The sequence below is a fragment of the Pan troglodytes genome, chromosome 3 (assembly GCF_028858775.2).
Source record: "Pan troglodytes isolate AG18354 chromosome 3, NHGRI_mPanTro3-v2.0_pri, whole genome shotgun sequence".
In the NCBI taxonomy this organism is placed as follows: domain Eukaryota; kingdom Metazoa; phylum Chordata; class Mammalia; order Primates; family Hominidae; genus Pan; species Pan troglodytes.
The window spans coordinates 56587195-56606755 of NC_072401.2; the positions used below are offsets into that span (position 1 = coordinate 56587195).

Consider the following 19561-nt stretch of genomic DNA (forward strand, 5'->3'; position numbering starts at 1 on the left):
ACAACATTCACCACAAGCTGACTGAAGAACCCCTGGGCTTTAAGTGAACATTGGTGGAATCGTGACAGGACTCTCCATGAGCCTGTGGTGGTGGTAGCCATAGGGTGAGGCTCCCTTGCCTATGAAAAGGGAAGGGAATAGTGAGAAGGACTGTGTTACATGGTTTGAAAGCCAGCTCGGCAGCAGTACAATATAACACCAGGTAGATTTTAAAGGTTTTTTTACTCTACTCCTTGGCTTCTAGATGGCATTTCTGGACCCACCTGGGGCCTAGAGAGCTCACCACTCTAAAGGGAAAAAGATAAGGTTGTTTGGCTTCGCCACCTGTGGATTGTACAGCCCCAGGGCCTTCAGTGAACAAAAGCTGTAGCAAGGTGGTAGTTACAGTGAGCCTAAGGCAAAACCCAGTACTGTGCTCCCTTAAGGTCTAACCAGTGCAGTCCCAGCAGTGGTGGCCAAAGGGGTGTTTGTGTCACCCCACCTCAAGCTCCAAGTGTCTCAGCATAGAGAGAGAGACTCCGTTTGTTTGGGAGAAAGTAAGGGAAGAGAACAAGAGTCTCTGCCTGGTAATCCAGAGAATTCTTCTAGATCTATTCCAAAACCACAAAGGTGGTACCTCTAAAAGTCAATAAGAACCACAGCATCACTGGGCTTATAGTGCCCCCTAATGAATATAAGACTTAGATCACAATACCCAAATCCTTCCAAATACCTGGAAAGTGTTCCCAAGAAGGATGGGTACAAAGAAGCCTAGACTGCAAAGATTATAATAAATACCTAACTCTTCAATGGTCAGACGCAGATGAACATCTGCAAGCATCAACACCATCCAGGAAAACACGACTTCACCAAACAAACTAAATAAGGCACCAGGGAACAATCCTGGAGAAAGAGAGATATGTGATCATTCAAACAAAGAATTTAAAATAGTTGTTTTGAGGAAACTCAAAGAAATTCAAGATAATAAAGAGGAGGAATTCCAAATTCTCTCAGATAAATGTAACAAAGAGATTGAAATAACTAAAAAGAATCTAGCTTCAGTACCATAAGACAGGGTGAAAAATAAGAGGCCAGACACGGTGGCTAATGCCTGTAATCCCAGGACTTTGGGAGGTCAAAGCAGGCAGATCACTTGAGGTCAAGAATTCAAAACCAGCCTGGCCAACATGGTGAAACACATCTCTACCAAAAAATTCAAAAATTAGCCAGCCATGGTGGTGCACACCTGTAGTCACAGCTATTCAGGAGGCTGAGGTGGGAGAATTGCTTGAACCCAGGAGGCAGAGGTTGCAGTTAGCCAAGATCATGCCACTGCGCTCCAGCCTGGGCAACAGAGTGAGACCTTGTCTCAAAAAGTAAAAATAAAAGATTAAAAACAATCAACCAAGGCTCAGCACAGTGGCTCACGCCTATAGTCCTAGTACTTTGGGAGGCTGAGACAGGCAGATCACTTGAGCCCAGGAGTTCAAGACCAACCAGGGCAACATGGCAAAACCCCATCTCTACCAAAAAAACAAACAAACAAAAAACTAGGTAAGCATGATGGTATGTACCTATAGTCCCAGCTACTCAGGAGGTTGAGGTGGGAGGATGGCTTGAGCTTGGCAGGTGGAGGTTGCAATGAGCTGAGATCACACCGCTGCACTCCAGCCTGGGTGACAGAGGCAAATCATGTCAAAAAAAAAAAAAAAATAGAATCAAGCAGAAATTCTGGAATTGGAAAATGCAAATGACACATTGAAGAATGCATAAGTCTTTTAATAGCAGAATTGATCAAGCAGAAGAAAGACTTACTGGGCTTGAAGAGAGGCTATTCGAAAACACACAGAGGAGACAAACGAAAAAAAGAATTAGGAGGAAAGAAACATGTCTACAAGCTCTTAAAAAAAAATAGCCTCAAAAGGGCAAATTTAAGAATTGTTGGCCTTAAAGAGAAGGTAGAGAAAGAGATAAAGGTAGAACATTTATTCAACAGGGTAATAACAGAGAACTTGCCAAACCTAGAGAAAGACATCAATATCCATGCACAAGAAGGTTATAGAACACCAAGCAGATTTAATCCAAAGAATACTATGTCAAGGCATTTAATAATCAAACCCCCAAAGGCCAAGGATAAAGAAAGAATCCTTAAAGCACAAAAGAAAAAAAAATGCCATACAATGGAGCTCTAATACATCTGGCAGCAGAGTTTTCAGTGGAAACCTTACAGGCCGAGAGAGAGTGGTACCACATATTTAAAATACTGAAGGAAAAACAAACAAACAAAAACAGTTACCCTAGAATAATATATTCAGTAAAAATATCCTTCAAACCTAAAGGAGAAACGAAGACTTTTCCATACAAACAAAAGCTGAAAAACTTAACACCAGACCTGTCCTACGTAAAATGCTAAAGGGAATATTTCAATCAGAAAGAAAAGGACATTAATGAGGAATAATAAATCATCTGAAAGTACAAACCTCACTGCTAATATTAAGTACACAGAAAAAAAACACAGAATATTATAATACTGTGATACATAAATTATTCTTAAGTAGAAAGATTAAATGATGAACCAAACAAAAATAACTATAACAGATTAAGATGGTAGAAAGGAATCAGGACTAACTTGCAGCTCCCACTCGGACAGAGAGAGCAGCATGTGGAGACTCACATTGTAAATTTTTGCTCCAAGAACTATTGCAGAAACATACCAGAAAAGCTGAGAGAATCCACAAACCCTTTAAAGGAACTGGATCACCCCTGCAGCCTCCCTGAGATACTGAAAAACTGTGAGTCGGCTTGCTTTCTTAACAGGGAGGCTCATACTCTTGGGCAAGTTTTCAGCCCTCGTCACTGGCTGCCTGGAAATAGACTTGGTGCTTTTGGGGGAGCATAGTGGGAGGGAGACCAGCCTTTAGGATTGCAGGCTGCATGGGAGTGAGATGAGGCCTGTGGTTGCTGGCTTTCCCTCACTTCCCTGGGGACCTGTATGACTCAGCAGAGGCAACCATAATCCCCCTGGGAATATAACTCCATTGGGCTGGGAACCACACCCCCATCCCCCACAGCCTAAGCAAGCCCAGCCCAATGACAGGCTGAACTCAGACAAACCTATCCCTGTCCCCACTCGATGGTCTTTCTCTGCCCTCCCTGGTATCCAAAAACAAATGTCATAATCTCTTGGGAGCTCTATGGCCCTGCCCACCACCTGAGAAACCTGAATACTTAACCAGGTGTCCTTAGGGCAAGTTTGTATCCTCCCTATCGGACTGCAGTTGATGCACTCTTGAAAATCTTTGCCAGAGCAGGTGCTGGTATTCATGGCTAAAAGACCTGAAGATGGATGATATTGCAGGACTCTTTGCAGACACTCCCCAATACCACCAGCCCAGAGCCGGTAGCTCTGCTGTGTGGCTAGACTGAGAAGAGCAAAAACAATCACTACCATTTAGCTCTCAAAAAGCTCCATTGCTACAGGAAGGAGGAGAACACCACATCAAGGGAGCAGCCTGTGGGACAAAAGAATCTGAACAGCAGCTCTTGAATCCCAGATCTTTCCTCTGACATAGTCTGTCCAAATGAGGAGAAACCAGAAAAACAATATGAGAAAACAAGGTTCTTCAACATCACCAAAAGATCACACCAGCTCACCAGCAATGGATCCAAACCAAGAAAAAAAGCTCTGAAATGCCGTAAAAAGAAATCAGAGGGTTGATAATTAAGCTAATCAAGGAGGCACCAGAGAAAGGTGAAGTCCAATTTAAAGAAATCAAAAACATAATAAGGGATATGACAGGAAAATTCTTCCATTAAATACATAGCATAAATAAAAAACAATCACAACTTCTGGAAATTAGCAAAATTCACTGGAAAGTCTCAGCAATAGAATTGAACAAGCAGAAGAAAGAACTTCAGAGCTCGAAGACAAGGCTTTGGAATTAACCCAATCCATCAAAGACAAAGAAAAAAGAATTTTTAAAAAACGAACAAAGCCTACAAGAAGTTTTTGACTATTGTAAATATCCAAACCTAAGAATAATTGGTGTTCTTGAGGAAGAAGAGAAATCTAAAACTTTGGAAAATATATTTGATGGAATAATTGAGGAAAACTTCCCCAGCCTTGCTAGAGATCTAGACATCCAAATACAAGAAGCTCAAAGAACACCTAAAGTCATCACAAAAGCATCATTATCTAGGTACATAGTCAACAGGTTATCTAAAGTCAAGACAAAGAATCTTAAGAGTTGTGAGACAAAAGCATCAGGTAACCTATAAAGGAAAACCTATTAGATCAACAACAGATTTCTCAGCAGAAACTCTACAAGACAGAAGAGATTGGGGTCCTATTTTTAGCTTCTTTAAACAAAATAATTATCAGCCAAAAATTTTGTATCCAACCAAACTAGGCTTCATAAATGAAGGAAAAATACAGTCTTTCCCAGAAAAACAAATGCCCACCAGAACTGCTAAAAGGAGATCTAAATCTTGAAATAAATCCTCAAAATACACCAAAATAGAACATCCTTAAAGCATAAATCTCACAGGACCTTTATAACAATAACATAATGAAAAGAAAACAAGGTATTCAGGCAACAAATAGCACAATGAATAGAATAATACCTCATATCTCAATACTAACACTGAATGAAAATGTCCTAAATGCTCCACTTAAAAGATACAGAATGGCAGAATGGATAAGAATTCACAAACCAAGTTTTTGCTATATTCAGGAAACTCAACTAACACATAAGGACTCACAAAAACAAAGTAAACAGGTAGAAAAGGATATTCCATGCAAATGGACACCAAAAGTGAGCAGGAGTAGCTTTCTTAGACAAACTTTAAAGCAACAGCAGTTAAAAAAGACAGAGGGATGTTATATAATGACAAAAGAACTAGTCCAACAGGAAAATATCACAATTCTAAACACATGTGCACCTAACTCTGGAGCTTTCAATATAAAACAGTTACTTCTAGACATAAGAAATGAGATAACGGATTCCGTTCCAAGATGGCCAAATAGTAACAGCTTCAGTCAGCAGCTCCCAGCGTGATCGACACAGAAGACAGGTGATCTCTGCATTTCCAACTGAGGTACCTGGTTCATCTCACTGGGACTGGTTGGACAGTGGGTGCAGCCCACAGAGGGTGAGCCAAAGTAGGATGGGGCATCGCCTCACTCGGGAAGCTCAAGGGGTCAGGGGATTTCCCTTTCCTAGCCAAGGGAAGCTGTGATAGACTGTACGTGGAAAAATGGGACACTCCTGCCCAAATACTGCCCTTTTCCCATGGTCTTAGCAACTGGGAGACAAGGAGATTCTCTCCCACGCCTGGCTCAGTGGGTCCCACACTGACGGAGCCTTGCTCACTGCTAGTGCAGCAGTCTGAGATCAACCTGCAAGGTTACAGCCTGGTGAGGGGAGGGGCATCTGCCATTACTGAGGCTTAAATAGGTAAACAAAGCAGTCAGGAAGTTCAAACTGGGCGGAACTCACCACAGCTCAGCAAGGCCTACTGCCTCTATAGACTCCACCTCTGTGGGCAGAGCATAGCTGAAAAAAAGCCAGCAGAAACTTCTGCAGACTTAAACATCCCTATCTGACAGCTCTGAAGAGAGCAGTGGTTCTCCCAACATGGTGTTTGAGCTCTGAGAATGGACAGATTGCCTCCTCAAGTGGGTCCCTGACCCCCATGTAGCCTAACTAGGAGACACTTACCAGTAGGGGCCAACAGATGCCTCATACAGGCAGGTGCCCCTCTAGGACGAAGTTGCCAGAGGAAGGAGCAGGCAGCAATATTTGCTGTTCTGCAGCCTCTACTGCTGATACCCAGGAAAACAGGGTCTGCAGTGGACCTCCAGCAAACTCCAACAGACCTGCAGCTGAGGGAACTGACTGTTAGAAGGAAAACTGAAAACAGAAAGGAATAGCATCAACATCAACAAAAAGGACATCCACACCAAAACCCCATCTGTAGGTCACCAACATCAAAGACCAAAGGTAGATATAACCACAAAGATGGGGAGAAACCAAAGCAGAAAAGCTGAAAATTCTAAAAACGGGAGCACCTCTTCTCCTTCAAAGGATCATAGCTCCTCACCAGCAACAGAACAAAGCTGGACAGAAAATGACTTTGATGAGTTGACAGAAGTAGGCTTCAGAAGGTCAGTAATAACAAACTTCTCCGAGCTAAAGGAGCATGTTCTAACCCATCGCAAGGAAGGTAAAAACCTTGATAAGAGGTTAGACGAATGGCTAAGTAGAATAAAGTGTAGAGAAGACCTAAAAGGACCTGACGGAGCTGAAAACCATGGCACAAGAACTTCGTGATGAATGCACAAGCTTCAATAGCTGATTCAATCAAGTGGAAGAAAGGATATCAGTGATTGAAGATCAAATTAATGAAATAAAGCAAGAAGACAAGTTTAGAGAAAAAAGAGTAAAAAGAAAAAAACAAAGCCTCCAAGAAATATGGGACTATGTGAAAATACCAAATGTACGTTTGATTGGTGTACCTGAAAGTGATGGGGAGAATGGAACCAAGTTGGAAAACACTCTTCAGGATGTTATCCAGGAAAACTTCCCCAATCTAGCAAGGCAGGCCAACATTCAAATTCAGGAAATACAGAGAACACCAAAAAGATGCTCCTCAAGAAGAGCAACCCCAAGACACATGATTGTCAGATTCACCAAGGTTGAAATGAAGGAAAAAATGTTAAGGGCAGTCAGAGAGAAAAGTTGGGTTACCCACAAAGGAAAGCCCATGAGACTCACAGTGGATCCCTCAGCAGAAACTCTACAAGTCAGAAGAGAGTAGGGGCCAATATTCAACATTCTTAAAGAAAAGAATTTTCAACCCAGAGTTTCATATCCAGTGAAACTAAGATTCAAAGTGAAGGAGAAATAAAATCCTTTCTACAGAAGCAAATGCTGAGAGATTTTGTCACCACCAGGCCTGCCTTACAAGAGCTCCTGAAGAAAGCACTATACAGGGAAAGGAACAACTGGTACCAGCCACCACAAAAACATGAGAAACTGTAAAAACCATTGATGCCATGAAGAAACTGCATCAATTAATGGGCAAAATAACCAGTTAACATCATAATGACAGGATCAAATTCACATGTAAGACTATTAACCTTAAATGTAAATGGGCTAAACACCCCAATTAAGAGACACAGGCTGACAAATTGGATAAAGAATCAAGACCCATCAGTGTGCTGTATTCAGGAGACCCATCTCATGTGCAGAGACACAAACAGTCTCAAAATAAAGGGATGAAGGAATATCTACCAAGCAAATAGAAAGCAAAGAAAAAAGCAGGGGTTGCAATCCTAGTCTCTGATAAAACAGACTTTAAACCAAAAAAGATCAAAAGAGACAAAGAAGGCCATTACATAATGGTAAAGGAATCAATGGAACAAGAAGAACTAACTATCCCAATATATATGCACCCAATACAGGAGCACCCAGATTCATAAAGCAAGTCCTTAGAGACCTACAAAGAGACTTAGACTCCCATACAATAATAATGGGAGATTTAACACCCCACTGTCTACTATTAGACAGATCAATGAGACAGAAGGTTTACAAGGATATCCAGGGCTTGAACTCACCTCTGCACCAAGCAGATCTAATAGACATCTACAGAACTCTCCACCCCAAATCAACAGACTATACATTCTTCTCAGCACCACATTGCACTTATTCTAAAATTGACCACATAATTGGAAGTAAAATACTCCTCAGCAAATGTAAAAGAACAGAAATCACAACAAACTGTCTCTCAGACTACAGTGCAATCAAATTAGAACTCGGGATTAAGAAACTCACTCAAAACCGCTCAACTACATGGAAACTGAACAACTTGTTCCTGAATGACTACTGGGTAAATAATGAAATTAAGGCATAAATAAAGATGTTTTTTGAAACCAATGAGAATGAAGACACAACCTACAAGAATCTCTGGGACACATTTAAAGCAGTGTGTAGAGGGAAATTTATAGCACTAAATGCCCACAAGAGAAAGCAGGAAAGATCTAAAATCGACACCCTAACATCACAATTAAAAGAACTAGAGAAGAAAGAGCAAACACATTCAAAAGCTAGCAGAAGGCAAGAAATAACTAAAATCAGAGCAGAACTGAAGGAGATAGAGACACAAAAAACCCTTCAAAAAATCAATGAATCCAGGAGCTGGTTTTTCGAAAAGATCAACAAAATTGATAGACCACTAGCAAGACTAATAAAGAAAAAAAGACAGAAGAATCAAATAGACTCAATAAGAAATGATAAACGGGATATCATCACCAATCCCACAGAAATACAAACTACCATCAGAGAATACTATAAACACCATTACACAAATAAACTAGAAAATCTAGAAGAAATGGATAAATTCCTGGACACATACACTCTCCCAAGACTAAACCAGGAAGAAGTTGAATCTCTGAATAGACCAATAACAGGCTCTGAAATTCAAGGAATAATTAATAGCCTACGAACCAAAAAAAGTCCAGGACCAGACGGATTCATAGCCACATTCTACCAGAGGTAAAAAGAGGAGCTGGTACCATTCCTTCTGAAACTATTCCAATCAATAGAAAAAGAAGGAATCCTCCCTAAATCATTTTATGAAGTCAGCATCATCCTGATACCAAAGCCTGGCAGAGACACAACAAACAAAAAAAGAGAATTTTAGACCAATATCCCTGATGAACATCTAGAAAACCTAGATGAGATGGATAAATTTCTGGTAATATGCAACCCTCCTAGATTAAACCAGGAAGATATAGAATCTCCGAACAGACCAATAACAAGCAGTGAGACTTAAATGGTAATTTTAAAAATTGCCAACAAAAAAAATGTCCAAGACCAGACAGATTCACAACTGAGTTTTATCAGACATTCAAAGAAGAATTGGTACCAATTTTATTGACACCATTCCAAAAGATAAAGAAAGAGAGAATCGTCCCTAAATCTTTCTATGAAGCTAGTATCCCCCAGATACCAAAACCAGGAAAAGACATAACAAAAAAAGAAAACTGAAGACCAATATCCCTGATGAACATAGACACAAAAATCCTCAACAAAATAGTAGCAAACCAAATCCAACAGCATATCAAAAAATAATCCACAATGATCAAGTAGGTTTCATACCAAGAATGCAGGGGTGGTTTAATATACATAAGTCAATAAATGTGATACACCACATGAACAGAATTAAAAACAAAAAATCACATGATCATCTTAATAGATGCAGAAAAAGCATTTGACAAATTCAGCATCGCTTTATGATTAAAACCCTCAGAAAAATTAGCACAGAAGGGACATACGTTAAGGTAATAAAAGACATTTATGACAAACCCACCGCCAATATTCTACTGAATTGGGAAAAGTTTAAAGCATTCCCCTTGAGAACTAGAACGAGACACGGACGCCCACTTTCATCACTTCTATTCAACATAATACTGAAAGTCCTAGCCAGACAAGAGAAAGAAATAAAGAGTATCCAACTTGGTAAAGAAGAAGTCAAACTGTCACTGTTTGCTGATAATATGATCACATACTTAGTACTTAGATCACATAGTTAAAACCCTAAAGACTCATTCAAAAAGATCCTAGAACTGGTAAATGAACTTCAGCATAGTTTTAGGGTACAAAATTAATGTGCACAAATCAGTAAGCTCTGCTACACACCAACAGCAGCCAAGCTGAGAATCAAATCAAGAATTCAACCCCTTTCAGAATAGCTGCAAAATAAAAATAAAATACTTAAGAATACACCTAACCAAGGACATGAAAGACCTCTACAAGGAAAACTACAAAACACTGCTGAAAGAAACCATAGATGATACCAACAAATGAAAACACAGTCCATGCTCATGGATGGGTAGCATCAATATTGTGAAAATGACCATACTGCCCAAAGCAATCTACAAATTCAATGCAATTCCCATCAAAATACCACCATCATTGTTCACAAAAAGTTAAGAAGTGGAGAGACAAGTTAAGGTGTAGTTTTTATTAGGTTTCTTTTTGCTTGTTTGTTCATTTGTTTATTGAATCAGTGTTAAGTTATCGTCAGCCTAAAATAATGGATTATAAGATAGTATTTGCAAGCCTCATGGTAACCTCAGGTCAAAAAACATTTAGCAGATAAACAAAAACTTAAAAGCAAGGAATTAAATCATACCACCAGAGAAAATCACCTTCACTAGAAGGAAGACAGGAAAGAACTATATGGCAATAAATATTTTATACATAAAATAAAATACCTAGGAATTAACTGAAAAAAAATGAGAGATCTTTACAATGAAACAGAAATAAGAATCCTAAAATTTACATGGGACCACAAAAGACCCATAATAGCCAAAGTTATGCTGGCCAAAAAGAACAAAGCTGGAGGAATCACATTACCTGTCTTCAAATTATACTACAGAGATATAGTAACAAAAATGACACGATACCTGCATAACTGGTCTATGGTCTATGACATATAGACCAGTGAAACAGAATAGAGAACCCAGAAATGAATCCATACTTTACACTGAACTCATTTTTGACGAAGGTGCCAAGAACATACACTGGGGAAAGGACAGTCTCTTCAATAAATGGGAAAATTAAACATCCATATGCAGAAGAATGACACTAGACCTCCTAGCTATGGCAAAATACAAAAATCAATTTAAAATGGATTAAATACTTAAATCTAAGACTTCAAGCTATGAAACTACTACAAGAAAAAAGTGAGTAATCTCTTCAGAACATTGGAGTGGGTAAAGATTTCTTGACTAATACCTCACAACCACAGGTAACCAAAGCAAAAATGGACAAATGGGATCACTTCAAATTAAAAAGCTTCCTTACGGCAAAGAAACAATCAACAAAGTGAAGAGACAACCCACAGAATGGCAGAAAATATTTGCAAACTACCCATCTGACAAGGGATTAATAACCAGAATATGTAATAAGCTCAAACAACTCTATTGGGAAAAATCTAATAATCTGATTTAAAATTGGCAAAAGATCTGAATAGACATTTCTCAAAAGAAGACACACAAATGGCAAACAGGTATAGGAAAAGATGCTCAATGTCACTGATCATCAGAGAAATGAAAATCAAAATTACAATGAGATATAATCTCACTTCAGTTTAAATGGCTTTTATCCAACAGACAGGTAATAACAAATGCTGGTGATGAAATGGAGAAAGGGGAATCCTTGTACACTGTTGGTGGGAATTTAAATTAGTATAACCACTATGGAGAACAGTTTGGAGCTTCCTCAAAAAAGTAAAAATAGAGCTACTATAGGATCCAGCTATCCCATTGCTAGTTATATACCCAAAAGAAAGGAAATCAGAATATTGAAGAGGTATTTGCACTCTCATGTTTAGTGCAGCACTATTAGTAGGCAAGATTTGGAAGAAACCTAAGTGTCCATCAACATATGAATGGATAAAGAAAATGTGGTACGTATACACAATTGAGTACTAGTTAGCCTTAATAAAGAATGAGATCCAGTCATTTGCAACAACACAGATGGAACTGGAGATCAGTATGTTAAGTGAAATAAGCCAAGCACAGAAAGACAAACATTGCATGTTCTCATTTATCTTTGGGAGCTAAAAATTAAACAATTGAATTCATGGAGATAGAGAGGAGATAGAGAGTAGAGGGATGGTTGCCATGCCAGAGGCTGGGAGGAATAGTGAGGGTGGGAGGGGGCAGGAAGTGGAGATGATTAGTAGTTACCAAGAAATAGTCGGAAGGAATAAGACCCAGTATTTGCTAGCACTACAGAGTGACTATAATTTAAAAAAAAAAACTATGCATTTAAATTAGCTAAAAATTTATAATCTGATTGTTTGAAACTCAAAGGATAAATGCATGAGGTTATGGATACCCCATTTGCCCTGATGCGATTATTGTGCATTGCATGCCTGTATCAAAATATATCATGTAACTCATAAACACATACACCTACTATGTACCCATAAGAATTAAAAAATTTTGAAAAGAAATATACAATAGTTTGCTTTCCTTATTTCCTATTTTTTGTTTGGTTTCTGTGAGAACTTGCCTTAAGAATTGAATTCTGAGACAATGCGTATTCAGTGTCAAATATCCAAATGAAAATGTAATAATTCAGTTAGTTTTCAAATATCTTTCAGTAGCAGTAAATATATGAGATTCTGTAAACCTCAGATGGCATGTGTTTTCAGATTTAGAGGGTAAGGGCAAACAATCATCATCTTTTGAAGCAGAAGCAAGTCAGAATCACTATAAAATAAGTAGGACTAGTCATAGGCAGAAGTGCTTCATTTAAAATGTGTTTCTAATGAGACATGATTTTTTTTTTTTTTGAGATGGAATTTTTCTCTTATTGCCCAGGCTGGAGTGCAGTGCCACAATCTCGGCTTACCACAACCTCTGCCTTCCCGGGTTCAAGCGATTCTCTCTTCTCAGCCTTCTGAGTAGCTGGGATTACAGGCATGCGCCACCACGCCCGGCTAATTTTTTCTTTTTCTTTTTTTTGTAGAGACAGGGTTTCTTCATGTTGGTCAGGCCGGTCTCAAACTCCCAACCTCAGGTGATCCGCCCACCTCAGCCTCCCAAAGTGCTGGAATTACCGGCGTGAGCCACCGCACCCAGTGAGACATGATTTTTCTATGTCTACTCAGAGTCTAATAAAAGATAGGTAGGATTTAGCCCCAAGAAGATGAAGTTTAAAAATCTATAAACAAAGAATAAAATCATTCATTTACATTTTAAATTATTTAGCATGAGGATAATGGATCCAAAAAATATGTGGATTATAAGAATAGGTCAGTATTTATCAAGAATTTTCAAGTAGAATCACTATTTTCATGGGATTTGCTAATCACAAAATAGATACATTTTATAATGAGGCAATAATAACGCCAAAGATTTTCTACTTACTGGGAAAAGGATCCCATCATATATTTACTGTTTTTTTTTCTTCTTCATATTTTCTCAGAAAATTTTTAAAATTAATACTTCAGTTTCCCAGGATTCATTATATGAGAATGTCAGACAATAGTATTCTGTGACAGAGGCACAAAATGTAAATTCTGTGTAACCAAATGTAACCAATGTAAATCAACCAATTAGTATTCTACGTTATAATTCATTTTCTTGAGTGTTGGTTCTCAGATCCTGGTGTCCTAGGAACGAACTGATAAAATGTAGGTTTAGATTCAGGTGTGGTTGTTCACACCTGTAATCCTAGCAACTCCGGATGCTGAGGCAGAAGGATTGCCTGGGGACAGGAGTTTGGGACCAACCTGGGCAATATAGCAAGACCCCATCTGTAAAAAAAAAATAAAAGTCGGGTATGGCAGTGGACACCTGTAGTCCTAGCTACTTGGGAGGCTGAGGCAGGAGGATTGCTTGAGTCAGGAATTGGAGGCTGTCAAGAGCCATGATTGCATTACCAGCAATACCATAACTCAAAAAAAAAAAGTTTATAAACCTACAACAAATACATCTAGGATATGACTCATCTACATATCTTTGTCTTATAAGCCCTTGCCTAATTATTCAAGCCCCTTCATAAAAACATCTTTTGGTTGCAATATAGTTTAAAAAGAGAAAACGGGCGAACATAATTCACCTACCAATTGGTGAGTGCATTCTGAAGGTAACCATGTGACTTAAAGGTCCTGTGCTTCTCATTGAAATCTCTCAACTTTCTAACTGTGGTTTGTACTTCTCCATGAGTTGCTTTCTGAAGAAACTGAGCAACCATAATGTTGGGGCTGAAACATAATATTTATGTTAAAGATAGCCTCAAGCCCTTTTCTTCCATTGTTTTTTGTTATATCATTGCTCCATTCCCTCCAAAAACAATTAATGTTATTTCAAATTTCAGACAAAACAATAGTGATAATAAAACTCACATGTCTCTTACATTCTGTCTGGGTAATTCTGGCTATTAATATACTGTATGGCTGAATAAGTGAGATTTTATTTGCTGCTGTGCTACCTGAATGCTTGTGTCCCCTAAAATTCATACATTGAAAATCTAACCCCAAGGTGATAGTGTTAGTAGGCGGTGCCTTTGGGGAGGTGATTAGGTGATGAGGTTGGAGTCTTCATGACTGCAACCAGTGCCCTTATAAAAGAAGCCCAAGGGAGCTGGTTTACCTTTTTCACCATGTTAAGACACCTCAGTAGGCACCTTCTATGGACCAGAATGTAGAGCCATCCCAGATTCCGAATATAAGGATGCTTACCAGATACCAAATCTGCCAGTGCCTTGATCTTGGAGGTCCCAGCCTCCAGAACTGTGAAAAATAAATTTCTGTTGTTTAAAAGCTATCCAGTTTACGGTATTTTGTTATAGAATTCAGATGGAGTGAGATATTTGCATAAAAGAAAATTTTCCAAATTGAAATCCCTCTTTACAATTCTACAACCTATATTTGTTCTCTCATAAATTTCTAGATGTATTTTTATTTACTATAAGTTAAACAAATTCTCGGAATATGTCTTCACTTGTATTTAAACTGTATTCTGTGAATGACTTATATTCAAATATGTTGTGTAGGTGAAATCTATCATTGTTCTACAAATAAGCTGCATGTACTTCTGTTAACACTTCTGAATTAAACTTAATATTTCAGTTATTTAACTCTTTATATTAGAAGTTACTAGCACACCGAAAATTAAGGTTTAGCATTGGATATAAAAGTATAAACATTAATACCTTGCCAGGCTTAATTCAGCAAAGTCGGTGTTTCACACATCTTGGATCACCTCCATCTTCTTCATCATCTCCACTCACCAAAATCACATGCATATGTTCTCTATTGATAACAGTGCCATTTTTCCTATAATAATAGCTCCCAAAGAGCTTAGCAGTTGTTAAATAAACAAACCATTATCATTTACTATATTAAAATAAGAAAAGGTTTCAGCGACAGCTATTCTGAGTTCAACTTCTAGCTCTGGTACTTACTATGCTCTTGGGAAAATAACTTGAGCTCTCTGAGTTTCTGTTTCTCTGGCAATAAAATTTAAATAAGTTCTACTATATTGGGTGGTAGTTAAGATTACATGAAAGCATATATGGGCTGGGCTTGATGACTCATGCCTGTAATCCCGGCACTTTAGGGTGCCAATGCAGGAGGCCAGGATGCCAAGACTTGAGGCCAGGAGTTTCAGACCAGCCTGGGCAATATAGTTAGACCTCATCTCTACAAAAAAATGAAAAACTACTCAGGTACAGGGTTAGGCCCCTGTAGTCCTACCTACTCAGGAGGTTAAGGCAGGAGGATCAATTGAGCCCAGGATGTCAAGGTGGTATGAATGATCATACCACTGCATTCTAGCCTGGATAACAGAGCAAGACCCTGTTTCTAAAAATACAATTTAAAAATAAGAAAATAAAATAAGAAAGCATATGTGTGAAGTACTGAGCACAGGGCCTGGCACATAACAGGTACTGAATAATTTAGCTCATAATATTATTTCTGCTATTATTCAAAGTATTGCTTTGTCTAAAACTGCTTATCCAATTCTAAACGTAAGTTTAAAATAGAACATTCTTTTACCTAGAGTGGAAGTGAGGCTAAAGTGGAATATTCCTGTGTGTGTTGCTTCAATATATCAGCTCTCTCTGTATATTCATTCCACAAATTAATGTCTTGCAATTTTCAATGATTCTACTTACAGTAATGACCTCTGAAAAAGATAAGCCTTCTCATGTACGCTTTAGTAGTCATTGTGCCTTACTTATCTTATCCTTATACCTGGAATATGTAAATTGTAAATAGGATTTTCCACCCTCATCTAGTAAACTTCTCTAACGAGATTGACATTTAATGTAGCTGAAGAAAACAAGAAAAGATGTGGGTTTAGCAGTCTTCATTACTTCGTGAGAACCTTTATGGAAAGTGTTCTATCATTTGAGAGAAATGAAGAACTTTATATTCTTTTCAAGTAATTACTATTAAAAAGAAACCTTTTTCTGGTGAATATTTTTTCCAAGCAACTATGGCCCTGATAAAACTGAGGAAATCTATGACAATGAAGAAATGTTGCTGATGGATTGAATTCATTAATGAATACTGCATTTTTAAACAAGTCATGTCAATCTGCTTGTTTCTTTAAGATTTCAACATGCAAACTTTATAATTAAGTAATCCATAAACACTCTTGGCAAATGTTGGTCTGCAATACGTCATTTCTTAGAAATGATTGTTGACATGTCCAAAGTTCTAAAGTGGAAGGGAAGAAGATAAACATATACTACCACAGATTGACTAAATGGTCAGGGCTCAGGTTCTAATGCTGGGTACATTTTCAAGTCCCTGGGGAGAAGGGGAGTTAGGAGCTGTACAAGCACTGGGAGTGAACCTAAAATAATGGGACCTAATTTATCAAACACTTACTATGGTCACTTTATATGACTCTCAGATAGTTAGCAATATTATTATGTCTTGAATGAGAAATTAAGACTCAGAGTCAAGTAATTTGTTCATAGACTCAATATCCCTCAGCTATTGTCTGCTTTGCCTATCAACCAATTCTTGGGTCTAAGGCAGTAAACAGGTAATTAGTTACTAAATAACAATTGTAAGATGTCTATACATGTAAAGTCTAAAATTTTGAAAATGGGAGATCATGGGTTATTACTTTATTCTCTTCTCAATTTCCTCATTTTTAAATGGAAGGTTTGGATCAAATAAGCTCTAAGGCTGACAGTATCTTACTTAATTCTGCTACTCACATATTCTCAATACCGGTTTTCTAAGCAAAAATATATCACAAGTGAGAGAGACATATTTGCCTGAAAAACAACCCCAAAACATCTGTCATTATTTAGTTTTGGGACACATAGGCTTGTCATAAAGAATATGAAGGATGCTAGAGAGCCCACCAAGGTCAGCAAGGGGAAGACTATCTTTGGCAGGTCTCCATCATCCATTTTGAGGTCCTCTAAACGGCCTTAACATTCATTGTCTCTTTTGTCATGTATCCTTAGAGCTGTTCCCCTGAAATCTTACTCTAAACTTCTTAGAACTATCAAAAATGTACCTATTAAACTAAGTCCAATCTTTTGTCAAATCCTTTGGAAGAATGCTCCAAGACTGTTACCCACTGCAGACACTGCTATCTGATCACTGCACTCTTTCTCTCTGAGCTTATGCTCAGTCTTAGAAACACTCACAGCACAAAGCTGCAGGACAGCCACTATCAGTTGATTGGAGTTAACACTAAAAATTTTTTAACAACTGTTATGTGTGCTAAGCTAATTCCTCCTTAAAAAAATAACTGACCAAAATTAACAGTCCTTGGGAACCCTTCTTCAGAGACATTTGCAATTAATAAGAGATTCTTGACGATATTTAAAATGTTAAATCCTTATCAGTAACTAGTGGTAGAATTCCAGACCACAGGAAAGAAAAGTAGCAAGGATTATTTAAGTAAAGGCAATGAGCTAGGTTTTGTGATATCAATCAACAGACACCAGCACAGAATTGGCTCTAGAAGAAAATAAGCTCTTCAGGCTGGCCTTTAAGATAAAATATGGAAGGTATGCAAGCACAAGACACAGTGATGATTTTTAATAAATACTATTTTCATAGAAAACTTAATTCTTGCCCAGGTCATAGAAACAGAGTTCAAAGAGGCCTTAGAAAGACCATGACTGGATGCCACCAAAAACCCAGGTGGTAGCTGCTCACACACATGCAGTCTTGGCATTGAGTATTGCACCAGGAGGCTTATCACATGTATAAGCATCTCTAGTGTTAGAAAATTTTTTTCTGCATCAAACCAGGTATGTTCTATTCATTGGTATGAGTTCTGTCCAAGTAATACAGAGTAAGACTAATTCGTGCCCACTCCAAATCTCCTCCTCTTCAGGCAACTGTGTCTTTTGCAGAAGCCATTCTTCTCCCTCCTTTCCTGCTTTGATTAATGTGTTTTCTGGCATGGCAGTAGAGAAAGAGTTGTATGGCAGTTTCCATTGCCATGATAGAAACTTTATGATGGCGGCAAGTGCCTGGGTCCCTGATTTTGTATCTGCTTCTCTTAGCACAGTATTGAATACATAGCAGAATTCAGTATAAAATTAAGTTCACTAATTATGCTTTGTTTCACTTCCATTTTCTAAATCTACTATCTATTGTTTAAGTAAAGCAATACTTCCTTCTTATCCTCATTGGTAAATGAGAGTGCTTGGAGAAAATGGTTAGAGGACAAAATAGCTTTATGAGTTACACACCTGTTATCTGCTGGCCAATGTATTAAGTACTTTATATAGTAATTTAATTCATTTCTCTAAAGCCTTTGTGACTTGACATTAGCCCATCCTACACAAAGAAATTGATGTCATAGAGTATAAGGAACTTATCTGGGGCTGTACAGTAAATTAATGGCAGTAGGGATATAAAGCACCCGCTGCCATTCCTTTCTCACTCTGCACCTTCAGCTTAGAGTGAGTGCCTGGACCCTGCACGTATGACATTGAAACGTGATTGCATGTTTACTGTCCCTCTCCCTTGCTTAGCAAGAAACAGGAACCAATTCTGTCTCATATTTGTATCCACAATGTCTGACACACAATAGAATTCTAATAAATACTTGTTGAATAAATCAATGAGAATCCCAAAGACTATGCTCTAAACACTCTACCAAAAGAACTCTATGAATATCCTCATGTATTATCTATTAAATGGCCAACATCTTCAAATGTAAACATTGGCATACAAAAATCTTCAAAGTTTAGAGAACCACCAGGAAAGCCAGGCCATGAGTCCATAACCAGTCTTCATTTCCTGAGTTACTTCTCCTTGATATCAATATCAAGCATTTATATCACTAACATAACAGCAATTCTGGCTTGGAATGGAGGGTGAGAACCACCACTGTCATTGTTGCCTTGTACAATCATTCCACCTCTCTGAATAACAGATTTTGTAAGGCATGCAACATGGCCATACCTAAGAGGTAGTGTATGCAATGGTTAACAATATTGTTCCACAAAGCTGGAGGCATCACATTACCCAACTTTAAACTTCAAACCAAATACCGTGGGAGCTAAACATTGAGTACATGGACATAAAGACAGGAACGATAGATACTGGGGACTACTACAGAGGGGTGGGAGGGAGAGGGGTGTGGGTTGAAAAACTAACTACTGGGTACTATGCTCGCTACTTGGGTGATGAGATCCATACACCAAACCACAGTACCATGCAATATACACATGTAACAAACCTGTACATGAACCCCCTATATCTAAAATAAAAGTTGAAATTATAAAATATATAAGATATATAAAATTCTGGAAGTATATATTATATATTATATATTTTATAATATGTTACAGTAATGTAATATATTATACAGTATTATATATAATATATAACATTATTACATAATATATAATATATATGTTATATACATTTATATATAGTTCCAGAATTAGAGAACCTAAATTCAAACCCTGGTTCTGCCAATTACTAGTGATATCACACTGAACACATTAGTTTATCTCCCCCAGCCTTAGATTTCCTGTTTGTAAAATGTAAATGAAAATAATAC

At 38.0% G+C, this 19561-nt stretch overlaps 1 long non-coding RNA gene across 1 annotated transcript in view; it reads right to left on the reverse strand.

Annotated features, from left to right (window-relative positions):
• Nucleotides 1–19360, reverse strand: part of LOC104006076 (uncharacterized) — a 32959-nt gene extending 13599 nt beyond the window's left edge. Inside the window, exons 1-4 of the long non-coding RNA XR_008547522.1 lie at nucleotides 14715–19360; nucleotides 13624–14292; nucleotides 12926–13050; nucleotides 12408–12669 (exon numbers count right to left, since the gene is read on the reverse strand). This is a non-coding gene — a long non-coding RNA (uncharacterized LOC104006076). The remainder of the gene's footprint in view (nucleotides 1–12407; nucleotides 12670–12925; nucleotides 13051–13623; nucleotides 14293–14714) is intronic.
• Nucleotides 19361–19561: the final 201 nt, after the last annotated feature.